The 15,334-nt window shown below is 32.9% G+C and overlaps 1 protein-coding gene and 2 non-coding genes across 15 annotated transcripts in view; 2 read left to right on the top strand and 1 right to left on the bottom strand.

Moving 5' to 3' along the window:
- Nucleotides 1-9,663, bottom strand: part of plaat1l (phospholipase A and acyltransferase 1-like) — a 31,283-nt gene extending 21,620 nt beyond the window's left edge. The window contains exons 1-4 of one of the 13 annotated variants that reach the window (XM_073927559.1): nucleotides 9,447-9,546; nucleotides 8,642-8,776; nucleotides 8,298-8,428; nucleotides 8,102-8,186 (exon numbers count right to left, since the gene is read on the bottom strand). The gene's annotated coding sequence lies outside the window, so the exon portion shown is untranslated. Of the gene's footprint in view, nucleotides 1-8,101; nucleotides 8,213-8,292; nucleotides 8,429-8,641 lie in introns of all 13 variants that reach the window. The other 12 variants (XM_073927557.1, XM_073927553.1, XM_073927549.1 and 9 more) reach the window with 12 other exon arrangements.
- mir206-2 (microRNA 206-2) lies at nucleotides 4,402-4,510 on the top strand. The gene has a single exon (NR_030118.1). It is a non-coding gene; the product is annotated as a microRNA 206-2 (primary transcript).
- mir133c (microRNA 133c) lies at nucleotides 8,683-8,773 on the top strand. Its single transcript, NR_030085.1, has one exon. It is a non-coding gene; the product is annotated as a microRNA 133c (primary transcript).
- Nucleotides 9,664-15,334: the final 5,671 nt, after the last annotated feature.

Raw genomic sequence — 15,334 nt, 5'->3', positions numbered from 1 at the left:
TATTTTAAATTAATTTTCGCTTTAATTCAATTTAGCTTAATGTTTAGACTTTTTGCAATGCAGATGCTGTCAAAGCAGCTTAAATTATAGAAAAGAGAGTAAAAGGTGTAATATTTTAAATTGAGACTCGCTTTAATTCAATGTAGCTTTATTTTTAGAGCACTTTTTACACAGTAGATTGTGTCAAAGCAGGTTAACATCGATAAGGAGAATAAAAAAGTCTGAATATTACAAATTGAGTCTCGCTTTAATTCAATTTAGCTTTATATTTAAAGGACTTTTTACAATGTAGATTGTGTCAAAGCAGGTTCATTTCAACAAGGAAAAGAGAGTAAAAGGTGTAATATTTCTAATTAAGTCTTGCTTTAATTCAACTTAGCTTTCTTTTTAGACTTTTTACAATGTAGATTGTGTCAACTTAGATTAACAACGATGGAAAGAGAGTAAAAGGTGTAACATTTTAAATTGAGTCTCGCTTTAGTTTAATTTAGCTTTATTTTTAGAGCACTTTTTACACCTTAGATTGTGTCTAAGCAGGTTAACATCGATAAAGAGAATAAAAAAGTTAGAATATAACAAACTGAGTCTCGCTTTAATTCAATTTAGCTTCACGTTTAGACTTTTAACAATGTAGATTTTGTCAAAGCAGCTTAAATTCAACAAGGAAAAGAGAGTAAAAGGAGTAATATTTCAAATTAAACCTCACTTTAATCCGATTTAGTTTTATGTTTAGACTTTTTACAATGTAGATTGTCTCAAAGCAGGTTAACATCGATAAAGAAAAGAGTATAAAAGGTGTAATATTTTAAATTAATTTTCGCTTTAATTCAATTTAGCTTAATGTTTAGACTTTTTGCAATGCAGATGCTGTCAAAGCAGCTTAAATTATAGAAAAGAGAGTAAAAGGTGTAATATTTTAAATTGAGACTCGCTTTAATTCAATGTAGCTTTATTTTTAGAGCACTTTTTACACAGTCGATTGTGTCAAAGCAGGTCAACATCGATAAGGAGAATAAAAAAGTCTGAATATTACAAATTGAGTCTCGCTTTAATTGAACTTAGTTTTATATTTAAAGGACTTTTTACAAAGATTGTGTCAAAGCAGGTTCATTTCAACAAGGAAAAGAGAGTAAAAGGTGTAATATTTCTAATTAAGTCCCGCTTTAATTCAACTTAGCTTTCTTTTTAGACTTTTTACAATGTAGATTGTGTGAACTTAGGTTAACAACGATGAAAAGAGAGTAAAACATTTCAAATTGAGTCTCGCTTTAGTTTAATGTAGCTTTATTTTTAGAGCACTTTTTACACCTTAGATTGTGTCTAAGCAGGTTAACATCGATAAAGAGAATAAAAAAGACAGAATATTACAAATTGATTCTCGCTTTAATTCAATTTAGCTTAATGTTTAGACTTTTAACAATGTAGATTTTGTCAAAGCAGCTTAAATTCAACAAGGAAAAGAGAGTAAAAGGAGTAATATTTCAAATTGAGACTCACTTTAATTCAATTTAACTTTATTTTTAGACTTTTAACAATATAGATTGTGTCAATTTAGGTTAACAACGATAAAAAGAGAGTAAAAGGTGTAACATTTCAAATTAAAACTCACTTTAATCCGATTTAGTTTTATGTTAAGACTTTTTACAATGTAGATTGTCTCAAAGCAGGTTAACATCGATAAAAAAAGAGTGTAAAAGATGTAATATTTTAAATTAATTTTCGCTTTAGTTCAATTTAGCTTAATGTTTAGACTTTTCGCAATGCAGATTCTTTCAAAGCAGCTTAAATTCAAAAAGGAAAAGAGAGTAAAAGGTGTAACATTTCAAATCGAGTCTCACATTAATTCTATTTAGCTTTATTTATTGTTAGAGCACTTATTACAATGTAGATTTTGTCAAGGCAGGTTAATAATTATAAAGAAAGGAGGGTAAAAGGTGTAATATTTTAAATCGAGTCTTGCTTTAATTTAATTTAGCTTTACGTTTATTTTTAGAGCACTTTTAACAATGTAGATTATGTCAAAGCAGGTTAAATACTATAAAGATAACAGAGTAAAAGGTGTAATATTTTTAAATGGAGTCTCGCTTTAATTCAATTTATCTGTATTTTTTATGTCTTAGAACACTTTTAACAATGTAGATTGTGTCAAAACAGGTGAATAATGATGAAGAAACGAGAGTTAAATCTGTAATATTTTAAATGGAGTCTCGCTTTAATTCAATTCAGCCTTATTTTCTTGTTTTAGAGCACTTCATATGATGAATATTGTCAAAAGCAGCTTAAATTCTATGAGGAAAAGAGAATAAAAGGTGTAATATTTCAGAGTAGTGTGGAATAATAGTTCTAGTTGAATTGAAACTGATTCAGTTCAGTTTAGTATAAATCTCATTGTTGAATGGTACTTTTTTAAAAACTACTTTCTGTTGTTTTTTGTTGAGTTGAGTTTATATGTTCACTTAAAGGGATAGTTCACACAAAAGTGAAAATGTACTGATTATTTAGTGACCCTCAAGTGCTTTCAAACCTTTATGAGTTTGTTAAACACTAAAGTAGATATTTTGTAGAAAACCGAAAACCTGTAAACACTGACTACCATAGTGAAAAAAACAGATACTATGGAAGCGAATGGTTACAGGTTTCCAACATTTTTCAAAATATCTTCTTTTGTGTTCAACAGAAAAAAGAAATAGTTTGAAACAAGTGAAGAGTGGGTGAATAATGACAAATATCATATTTGGGTGAATTAACTCTTTAAGTAAGTCATTTTTATAAGTTTTAAACATTTGTAAAATGTTTTACCAGACAATAGCTTTTAATTGACTAAAAGCTTCCAAGACATTAAAAGTTGACATTTGTCCAGTAGTGTTATGTGCTAAACCTCATCTAAAACACTTTTAATTAGTATTTTCCATATTTAAACTGACTGTTTTAAAGTTATTTATTAAAGTTTTTAAAGTTATTTATTAAAGTTATTTACACAGCCTTTTTAACCAAAAAAAAAGTAGTTAAACCTGCATTTTGTACAGTCTGAAAAGTTGTACAGTCTGAAAATGTTGAAAGTTAGTTTAAAACGCTTTTAATTAGCATCTTGCACCATCTAAGTAAAATATGTTTAAAGTTATTTTACATACATTTTAGACTATATAAAATCCTTTTAACTATTAAAATAGAAAAAATGCAAACTGTTTAGTTAATTTTCGGTATTTTGCACCATCTAACATTATTGTGGATTACTAAAACATTTTGAAAGCATATCACACAATCTAAAAGCATTCAGTTATTTTAAACAACACGTAACATACTTTAAAATGATTTGAATCTACATTTTGCACCCTCTAAAATTAGTTTTAACATAAAGTATTAAAATGTTCCGTTATAAACAGCATTTAACAAAATTTTAAATACTTAAAAGCATTTTTTAAAGCATTCACTGTGTTTTTGTAAAGATTATTTTAAACAATTAAAACCATCTAAAAGTCATCCGTTTATTCATTCATTTTCTATTCAACTTAGTCCCTTTATAAATCAGGAGTCACCACAGCAGAATGAACCACCAACTTATCCAGCATGTTTTATGCAGCCGACACCCTTCCAACCGCAACATGGGAAACACCCATACACTCTCATTCACACACACAAATTCACACATAGCGCATGTGTTTGGACTGTGGGGGAAACCAGAGCACCCGGAGGAAACCCACGCCATCACGAGGAGAACTTGCAAACTCGACACAGAAATGCACACTGACCCAGCAGAGGCTCGAACTAGTGACATTCTTGCTGTGAGGCGACAGGCCTACTTATAGCGCCACCCCCTAAAAGTCATTTAAAACTATTTTTAGAGTTCTATTTTCTTTTAGAATGGCCAAGCATGCATTGACATTCTAAAAAGAACAGAATTCTGACACAAATTAAGAACAGATGATGACGTCATACAGAATGGAACATATTTTTAAATGTTCAAATGTTACACCGCAGGACTGTTAAAACTGAGCTACTTGAAATAAACAAGTGGTTTAAAACTCTTATTATTTCTTATTTACATATAAAGAAAAGGGCCGACACTGTGGCTCAGTGGTTAACCCTGTCACCTCACAGCAAGAAGGTCGCTGGTTGAGTCCCAGCTTGGTCTGTTGGCATTTCTGTGTGGAGTTTGCATGTTCTCCCCAAGCTGGCGTGGATTTCCTCCGGATGCTCCGGTTTCCCCCACAGTCCAAACACATGTGCTATAGGTGAACTGAATAAACTAAATTGGCTGTAGTGTATGTGGTGACCCCCGATGAAAAAAGGAGCTAAGTATAAGGAAAATGAATGAATATAAAGAAATGTCTATATTCTGTGTCATCTGCACTTATACCTTGATTACTGTATTGTACTGTATTTCCTGATAAGTGTTTAACGGAGTTGGCTGTTGCTTATTGAGACGACATACTTCCTTATATCCCCATATTCAGAATTAATCTATGGAATGTAAGGAAGTGTGTGGCTTCAGTGAGATCTCATCATCATCATCATCATCATCATCATATCTCCTTATAACTGTAGGATAATATGGCACCACTTAATTCAATTATGTATTTGTATCATTGATCTTAAAGGACATAGAAAAGAATAATATTACATATATATTACTTACAACATTTGATATATTTGTTTGATCTGTAAAAATTTATATCATTTCATATTAAATATTTTAATTTTACTACACTCTAAACATTCGATGTTATTATAATATTATATTATATTATATTATATTATATTATATTATATTATATTATATTATTATAACAATATTAATGTTGGGTTATTTTTTTCCATTCAATTTCACAGACACTTTTTAACACAAATCTTGGGTTTGTCCATATTTGAGCCAACATTGACTTACTACAGAAAACTAGCAGTTTTAACCTACTTAAATCTATATTTAACGCAACATTTGGGCTTGTCCATTTCATGTTAAAGTTTCTCTGGTTTAGGAACACTCTCATAAATTCTGGGTTGTTTTAACCCAATGTTGGGACAAATATAAATAAATGTTGATATATTTATTTCAATTAAATTTAAATGACACTTTTTAAGCCCAAAGTTTGGGTTTGACCCAACATTTAGTTACTACAGCAACCTAGTATTTTGTTAACTATTTTTTTTTTTTTTATAGGACCAAATTTAACTGAACATTTGGGTTTGTCTATATTTTAATTTGGGTTGAAATAACTAAGCATTTTTTAGTGTCCCAACCCAATGTTGGGACAAATATAAGCAAACCCAATGTTGGGTTATTTATTACAATTTCATTTAAATTAAATTTTTTTATAACCCAAAAGTTGGGTTTGTCAATATTTGACCCAAGAGTGAATTACTACAGCAACCTAGCATTTATTTGTGAGTTTAGTCTAAATGTTAGGAGAAGATATAATAGAAAATTTCCCAATTGTTATATTACAAAGTTTCCCTGGCTGGGTTGTTTAAACCAAATGTTGGGACAAATATAAACACACCACAAACCCAACATTTGATTATTTGTTTCCATTAAATTTAAGTCAGACTTTTTTTTATTTAAAGGTTGGGTTTGTCCATATTTGACCCAACACTAAGTTACAACAGCAATCCAGCATTTTTTGGTTTAAGTTTAGTTGGTATATTAAGAGAAGATATAATAGAAATCTATTGTATTTCATGTTAAAGTCTCCCTAGTTATAGAACACTCTAAAAATGCTGGATTATTTAAACCCAACGTTGGGACAAATATAAACCCAAACCCAATGTTTGGTTATTTATTACAATTCAATTTAAATCACACATTTTTAACCCAAAGGTCGTGTTTGTCCATATTTTACCCAACACTGAGATGCTACAGCAATCTAGCATTTAATTTTGAGTTTAGTTTGAATATTAAGAGAAGACATCATAGAAATATTCAAAATATATTGCATTTAATGTTAAGCTTCCCAGCCAAGGAGCACTCTAAAAAATGCCGGGTTGTTTTAACTCAATGTTGAGACAAATATAAATAAACTCAATGTTTGGTTATTTGTTTCAAACACATTTAAATTACACTTTTAACGCAAAGGTTGGGTTTGTCCAAATTTGATCCAACTGTGAGTTACTACAGCAACCTAGCTTTTTATTTTTTTAAAATTTGAATATTAAGAATAAATATTAACCCAATTTTGACACAAAAATAAACAAACCCAATGTTTGGATATTTTTTTTATTTAATTTAAATAACACTTTTTTTAACCCAAAGTTTGCGTTTGCCCAAATTTGACCCAGCACTGAGTTACTACACCAACAGTTGGAACAAATATAAATAAACCCAATGTTTGGTTATTTCTTACAATTAAATTTAAATGACACATTTTTAACCCAAAGGTCGGGTTTGTCCATATTTGACCCAAAAATGAGTTGCTACAGCAATCTAGCGTTTATTTTTGAGTTTAGTTTGAATATTAAGAGAAGACATAATAGAAATATTCCAAATACATTGCATTTAATGTAAAGTTTCCCTGCCAAGGAACACTCTAAAAAATGCCGGGTTGTTTTAACTCAATGTTGAGACACATATAAATAAACCCAATTTGTTTCAAATACATTTAAATTACACTTTTAACTTGACGCTACACTTTTTTGACCCAACTGTGAGTTACTACAGCAACCTAACATTTTTTTAATTTGAATATTAAGAATGAATATTAACCCAATGTTGACACAAAAATAAACAAACTCAATGTTTGGTTATTCATTTGAATTTAAACTTAAATAACACTTTTTACCCCAAAGTTTGCGTTTGCTCAAATTTGACCCAGCACTGAGTTACCACACCATCAGTTTAATTTAAATATAAAGAGAGAAGATATAATAATTTTTTTTTACAAAACTCTAAAAAAGCTGGGTTGTTTTAACTCAATGTTGGGACCAATATAAACAAACACAATGTTGGGTTATTTACTTTTTTCAATTAAATTTAAGTTTTTGGTTTGTCCATATCTGACCCAACATTGGGTTACTACTGCAACCTATCATTTTTCTTTTGAATTTAGTTTAAATATCAAGAGCGAAGATATAATAGAAATTTCCCAAACATATTGTATTTCGGATGAGACGTTAAACCGAGGTCCTGACTCTCTGTGGTCATTAAAAATCCCATGGCACTTCTCGTAAAGAGCAGGGGTGTAACCCCGGTGTCCTGGCCAAAGTCCCTCAATCGGCACTTACAATCATGGGCTCCCAATCATCCCCATCCACCATATTGGGTCTATCACTGTCTCTCCCCTCCACTAATCGCTGGTGTGTGGTGAGCGCACTGGTGCCATTGTCCTGTGGCCGCCGTCGCATCATCCAAGTGGATGCTGCACACTGGTGGTGGTGTGGAGAGCCCCCCCTCATGATTGTAAAGCGCTTTGGGTTTATGGCCATACACAATAAATGCGCTATATAAATACACATTACATTACATTACATTACGTATTTCAATTTAAAGTTTCCCTGGCTAAGAAACACAAGAAAATCCTGGGTTGTTTTAACCCAATGCTGAGACAAAAATAAACAAACCAAATGTTTGTTTATTTATTTCAACTAAATTAAAAAACCCAAACTTTGTGTATCTCCAAAGTTGACCCAACACTGGGTTACTACACCAACAATTTAGTTTGAATATTAAGAGAGAAGATATAATAGAAATGTTCCCCCTTTGTGTATTTCATGTTACAAAATGCTAAGGAATGTTGCTAAAAAATGCTGGGTTATTTTAACTAAATGTTGGCGCAAATTAAAACAAACCCAAAGATTATCATTATTATTATTATTCAATTAAATTAAAGTTTTAAAGTCCTTATTTAATCTATCACTGAGTTACTACCGCAAGTTTAGCGTGAAGTCTTGTGCTTTAAAGTATAAATTAAGATCTGCTTCCTCAAGTATGAAGTGTAGTTTTCTTCATAAAGGTGATGTGAAAGTCATTGTTGAGCACATGTTGATCTTCTCTGAGCTCATGATGAAATGAGTGTCACAACAGCTGCTCATCATCACTGTTTACTGTCAGAAATAGACAAACAGGTGGAGCAGAGCTAAATCTGGACAACCCAGCAGAATCAGGACATACCGGCACTTCCATGAGTTCGGGCTCTCATTGTCCTGAAGGAGGCGGAGAGAGGTCTTCTGCAGCATGAGACTCACAGGAGATGATCCTGAATACCAAACAAACCAGTTTGATCTGAGATTAGTCACCGGATAAGTCAAATAAGATATTTATTCAGGAGGGTGGCACGGTGGCTCAGTGGGTAGCGCTGTCACCTCACAGCAAGAATGTCGCTGGTTTGAGCACCGGCTGGGTGAGTTGGTGTTTCTGTGTGGAGTTTGCATGTTCTCCCCGTGTTGGTGTGGGTTTCCTTCAGATGCTCCGGTTTCCCCAACAGTCCAAACACATGCGCTATAAGGGAATTGAGTAAACTAAATTGGCCATAGTGTATGACTGTGAATGTGAGTGTGTATGAATGTTTCCCAGTACTGGATTGCAGCTGGAAGGCCATACACTGCGTAAACAGGGCCAGGGTTTTTTTTTTTTTTCATTTACAAGAATGAATATTGTTATATATAAAGTCCACAACATTGGAGAAATAAAAATGTAAATCACACTGCTCACCTGTATAAAGATGAAGAAATCTGGAAACTCGTCAGTCTTCAGAAACACGGCTTAGTTGCTGGTAAAACGGAACCAAGTCGGGTGTTTGCGAGAGGTTTGGTCCCTTTCAACCAGCTACTGCGCCGTGAATTCAGCCTGCAACACTGACTGCTCATTCTCACACAAAATAAACATCAGAAGACGGCAAGAAAATGGAAACAGTCGCTTAAAACACCTCATTATGTTACCGATACTTCAACCTGCATCATTAAAACTGGCGTCGTGTGTTGTTGTTGTTATGATGAGTGATTGACAGGTGCTGATACAAATTGAGGTAAAGTTGGTTTAATAATCGGCACAATTGTCTTTACATTGTTTACTACACTACTTTAAATATATATTATATTGTCTTTACATTGTTTACTACACTACTTTAAATATATATTATATTGTCTTTATATTGTTTGCTACGCTAACGTTGAATATTCGGTCTGAAATAGCATATAAATAGACTATCAATATTAGCACTAACTAATTAACTGTGAACAATGTTGATAGTCGTTGACTGCTAATATATGATTTGCCTATGTAAAATTTGCAAATAAATCTTACTCTGAAATTGTATTATTGAGGAAAATGTCTGGAATGTGCGTTTATAAAACTTAAAGTCAATGAGGTAGAAGGGATACAGTTAAGATTTAACATATTTTTATTTACTTATTAAAATACAAATTGTATTGTTTTAATTAACGTATACACCCACCACAAACCTTATTAATCCCCTCACAGTAATGTGAAAATAGTCATTATCGTTTTGCAGTGTTACCAAAATAATTCTGATAGTGTGCGCATGCCCAGTAGCCACATATATCCGGCCTGTTGCTGTTTTCCTGCGAGGTCTGTAAGCTCAGTTCTGCTCTCTACTGGAAACAAATAGTAATTCTTTAAGCAAAGTAAATGCTGGTAAATGTCAAATAAATGCGTTGGTAAATACATAACAAAATTCTAGTATTTTTCCCCATTGCACAAGTTATGTTATAGCTACTGATATACTACATTGCACCCTATATATTTCATGTAAATAAATTTTGTATTTCTTTTATGTTTATTTATTTTATTTTAACGCATTTATTTTTGTTTGTATTTTGTTTACATAGTGATGCTTTTGTGATTGTTAATGATTAAAGTACAGTATTGCTCTATTTTTGTTTGATATATACTGTTTTTGTTATGCTAAATAAATAAATTATACTGTTTTGAACGCATACAAAAAAGAGTAATATTTCTTATTCATGCCAATTACCTGTTCTGTTATAATGAAGTATTATTGTTATAATTTTACACTTTAACAGATCTATTTGCATGATGTTTTTTATTCATATATTTTATTTAAAATGTTTTATTCAGTTATTTTTTTATTTTATTTTAATTCTTTTTTTTTTATTTAAAGGTTTTATTTAAATACTTTGTTGCCTTTCTGTACTGCAATATAAACACATTTTGATTAAATACTCTGAAAATAAAAACTAGCATTTGTCTTTATTGCTTACATTATGCTTCGTCTTCACATGTTTCATTTTCAATGTTGCTGCCATAAAAGTAAAAGTGTGTTTTTTTTTTAAATACATTACTTGAACAATGTTTAATTATGCTTTTTTAATCTCTGTATAAATTGTACTGCTTGCAAGTATAGAAAAATGTCAATGCAAACATGCTTTATGTACAGGTGTCAAAGCCAGTTCCTGGAGAGTCGCAGCTCTGCAGTTTAGCTTTAACCCTAATTAAACACCTGATCACACTAACTGAGTCCTTCAGGCTTGTTTGAAACCTACAGGTAAGTGTATTGAAGTAGTGTTGGAACTGAACTGTGCAGGGCTGCGGCTGTCCAGGAGCTAGATTTGACACTTTTGTTATGGGAGAAAACTCATGAATCAGCATTTCATCAAATCAGTTAAAGGGGACCTATTATGCCCCCTTTTACAAGCTGTGAAATAAGCCCCTAACATCCCTAGAGTGGGTATGTGACGTTTCAGCTCAAAATACCACACAAATAACTCTTTGAATCTGCCCCTTTTAGGCTTTGATCCTAAATGTGCCGTTTTGGTGAATGTAGCTTCAAATTCAAATGAGATTGTGGTCTTTTCAAAAGAGCTGAGCTTCAAATGCCTGTGAGTCAGCTTAGTGGCAGATTCAAAAACAAGACTAACCTCATATGCTTATAAGGAGAAGATCATCACAAGAGGGCGGGGCTTTCCCCCTCTGATGACATGTACAAAGAGAGAATGTCAATCAAAGTGTCTTTGCAGACTGTTTTTATCAAGTGATTATAAAAAAAATGTAATTAATTTGTACCATTAGAAGGCGCTTATTTTCATGCACTGTTTCATACACACAACTGTGCTTAAACCACTTTTAAAAGTCATTTTTGCATAATACACTACATGACAAACGTCTTCTAGTTGCCTATCCAAGTTTTAGAAACAGCAAATAATAACTTGATATTTAGTTTAGGCATTTGGTATCAGAAGTGGCTTATATGAAAGGCAAAGACCTCTAGATTACGCTTTTTCTTTTACAAAAATAAAATATGATCATGCCTTGATTTATAATTATTTCATTAGGACAGTAAGCTCTGACTTTGCTTAGACAAAAGTCTTGTCACTGAACAGAAATAATGTCCAGTATAGAATATAAAGTCATGCTGCAGTGGAGAAAAAAAAAAAAAGAGTTAATATTGTGTCTGACTCCCATGGGTCATACATCTCTGCATTGACTCAAATCACTTATTAATAAAGTCATCTCGAATGGCACTGAAAGCATTCCTGCAGGACAGCCAGAGTTCATCAAGATTCTTTAGATTCATCTTTAATGCCTCCTCCATCTTACCCCAGACATTCAATTCAATTCAATTCAGCTTTATTTGTATAGCGCTTTTACAATGTAGATTGTGTCAAAGCAGCTTCACATAAATGGTCATAGTAACTGGAACAGTGTAGTTCAGTTTTTAGTGTTTAAGTTCAGTTCAGTTTAGCTCAGTTCAGTGTGATTTAATCATTACTGAGAGTTCAAACACTGAAGAGCAAATTCATCGATGCGCTGCTCTACCAATCCTGAACCATGCGAGCCAGTGGCGACAGCGGAGAGGGAAAAAAAACTTCACCTGATGGGAGTGAAGAAAAAAAACCTTGAGAGAACCAGACTCAGTTGGGCACGACCATTTTAATTTCTCCGCTGGCCAAAAGTCTTGTGCAGAGCTTCAGTCACCGCGGTGGAAGCTGGCCTCAGCAAAGACTTGTCTGTCCCTGGACCGTCGCTGGAATCAGACTCATGTTCTCCACTTCCCACGACCATCAGCGCAGCAGCAGCTCAGGATACAGCCTGGTCCCGGATATGGAAACCTTAGGATCATCTCGTCGCTGGTCTTGGATCCAATCAGTGACTCCGCATAATCTGAGGACCTCAGGATGAGTATCCCCAGGTGAAAATAGAGAATAAAGAAAATAATTAGCGTAGCTGCTGTTCATAGTCTATATAAGCAAGATGCAGAAGCCTGTGTGGAACCCGTTAGGTGATGCATTGAGTGTATGCTTTACTAAACAGATAGGTCTTTAATCTAGTTTTGAACTGGGAGAGTGTGTCTGAGCCTCGGACGTTATCAGGAAGGCTATTCCAGAGTGTAGGAGCCATAAAGGAGAAGGCTCGACCTCCTTTACTCGATTTTGTTATTCTAGGTACTACCAGAAGCCCTGAGTTTTGAGATCTTAAAGAGCGAGTTGGATTGTAGCGAGACAGAAGGTTGGTTAGATAAACAGGAGCTAGATTATTTAGAGCTTTATAGGTGAGAAGTAATATTTTAAATTCAATACGAAACTTAACAGGTAGCCAGTGTAAGGAGGATAAAATTGGGGTGATATGATCATATTTTCTAGACCTGGTAACATGCTCAATAAAGTTCATTTCTGGTGACTGGGCTGGCCAATCCTGGAGCACCTTGAGCTTCTTTGCTTTCAGGAACTGTGATGTGGAGGCTGAAATATGAGAAGCGCTCTCCTGGTGAAGAATTTGCCCTCTCCTGTGGTTTGTAATGTAATGGGCAGCGCAAATGTCTTGATACCTCAGACTGTTGATGTTGCCATCCACTCTGCAGATCTCTCTTACGGCTCCATACTGAATGTAACCCTAAACCATGATTTTTTTTTCCTTCACCAAACTTGACTGATTTCTGTGAGAATCTTGGGTCCATGCGGGTTCCAGTAGCTCTTCTGCAGTATTTGTGAGGATTGGGATGCAGTTCAACAGATGATTCATCAGAAAAATCGACCTTCTGACACTTTTCCAAATAATCAACTAGAAGCCAAGTGTTGCTCTCAACTGGGATCAACAACAAGACTTTTGTCAGGTACTGTAGGTCCCCTTCAATTTGGGATTATAAAAAGTAACAAAATACAAGGAGCAAATTTTAGTAACTTTACTCTCCAAATGCAAAACAGTTAGAAAAATCTCAATGGAGGCTTTAAATAAAATGTTAAAAACATCTTTTATTATGAAACCAAAGGCCACTTGACAGTTCCTCAGACCAACAATTTGTGTACAAACATCAGAAAGCTAATGAAACCCACCAAAATACAGTACAGTACATAAATAATCATATTACACTTTATGGCAAAACCAAAGCTTTCAGTGCTGTGCATTTAATTTACCAATTCCCTGATTGCACTGAACTCAGATCTGTAACAGAGTGTAATCAGACAAGACCAATTCATAGCAAAGTGACTGTGTACTAAACCTTTTTTTTTTCCTTTATATTAATGTGATTATTGATAAATCACCGCCTGCGTTTATATAGAGATCAACATGTGGTTCCCATTTCGGGTCTGCACATGGAAAAGTAATGCAATTTTCTTTTTAAACAGCAAATTAGGACCTCTCTCACTTAAATGAGCGAGAAAATAAAGTTTTTGCAGATTTCACTGATTACTTTTCCTAAGAGAAATGTTCACAGTAGGCATCACACGTTGAAATAAAATAAAGGAGATATTATAAAGACACGCAAACTCAATTATGACTCTCACGAAATCATATCTAGGTCATTTTCACCCCAAAATTAAAGACAACATGCATAAAGAATTTTTTTTTGCATGGTGACATTACTTTTAGCCTCATTTAATAGAAAGAAAAAAGTGGCGCAGTAGGTAGTGCTGTCGCCTCACAGCAAGGACGTCACTGGTTTGAGCCTCGGCTGGGTCAGTTGGCGTTTGTGTGTGGAGTTTGCATGTTCTCCCCGCGTTCGCATGGGTTTCCACCGGGTGCTCCGGTTTCCCCCACAGTTCAAAGACATGCGATACAGGTGTATTGGGTAGGTTAAATTGTCCGTAGTGTACGAGTGTGTGTGGATATTTCCCACAGATGGGTTCCAGCTGGAAGGGCATCCACTGCGTAAAACGTGCTGGATAAGTTGGTGGTTATCCAAGTCATATTATAAGTTGTTGGTTAAAGGGACTAAGCCGAAAAGAAAATGAATGAATGAATGATGAAATATAGTAATAAACAAATGGATAGTTCCATAGGTACTACTGTAATATTTACAGTTAACATAGTTTGCAAGTTTTTAATGTGACATTAACGAGAATTTTAATATTATTATAATATAATATTTTTATTTTATATATATATATATATATATATATATATATATATATATATATATATATATATATATATATATATATATATATATATATATATATTTAATAAATAAACAAAAATGCTGGATTTTTTAGTGGAATGCATAAAAAAGTAAAGATGTAATGCCTAAAATATACTTACAAACATTCTTAAGATTGTATTGAGTGTAAATGATTATCATAAATTACACTGCATTAATGACTACAATTTATTTCCCAAATAAATGTTATTATTCCAATGTAATAATCAGAGTAATGAGAATTGTAACCAATGTTTTTGTACTTACTGTTATGAACAAAACAAATCTTAATAATATTTTTAAAAATGTTTTAGTGCAATGCAGTGCAAAAACAGTAAATCAAAGCAAAACAACTGAATTACTGCAATCTATAGATTCTCAAGATTGTAATCAAAGGAAATTGATAGTATAAAATATACTTGCATTAATGACTAAAATTTTTTCTTCCCAAATAAATTTAATCTTTAAATTTGTTTTAAATGACATTAATGAGAATTGTAATCAGTAATGTTTTGTACTCGCTTCTTATCCCAAAAAAGCTTGATTTTATTAAATAAATGCAAAAAAGGAGGGAAATGTAATTGCAAAGCAAAATAAAAAACTAACTATTGTAATCAATAAACATTCTTAAGATTGTAATAAACATAAAGCATAATGTATAGTACATTAATGACTGATATTTAAATCCAAAATAAATAAAATATTCCCAATTTTATAAAATTACAATAATGAGAATTGTAACCAATGTTTTTGCACTCATTGTGATAAAAAAAAATGCAAACAATACATTGCAATGCAAAAAACATAACTATTTTAATCCAGTGTTGGGGAAAGTTACTTTAGAAAGTAATGCATTACAATATTTTACTACCCAAAAAGTAACTAGTTGTGTTACTTTTTAAGGCAAGTCATGCATTATTTTACTGTAGGAGCCATACATTGCATATTGGCGATTGGCTACAAGCTGTCAGTACGAGAGTACATAACTGTGGCTTCACCGCATTGAGGAA

This window comes from Danio rerio, chromosome 17 (assembly GCF_049306965.1).
Source record: "Danio rerio strain Tuebingen ecotype United States chromosome 17, GRCz12tu, whole genome shotgun sequence".
Lineage (NCBI taxonomy): Eukaryota > Metazoa > Chordata > Actinopteri > Cypriniformes > Danionidae > Danio > Danio rerio.
The sequence above is the reverse complement of the archived record's forward strand: the minus strand, read 5'-3'. Positions and strand labels throughout refer to the sequence as shown.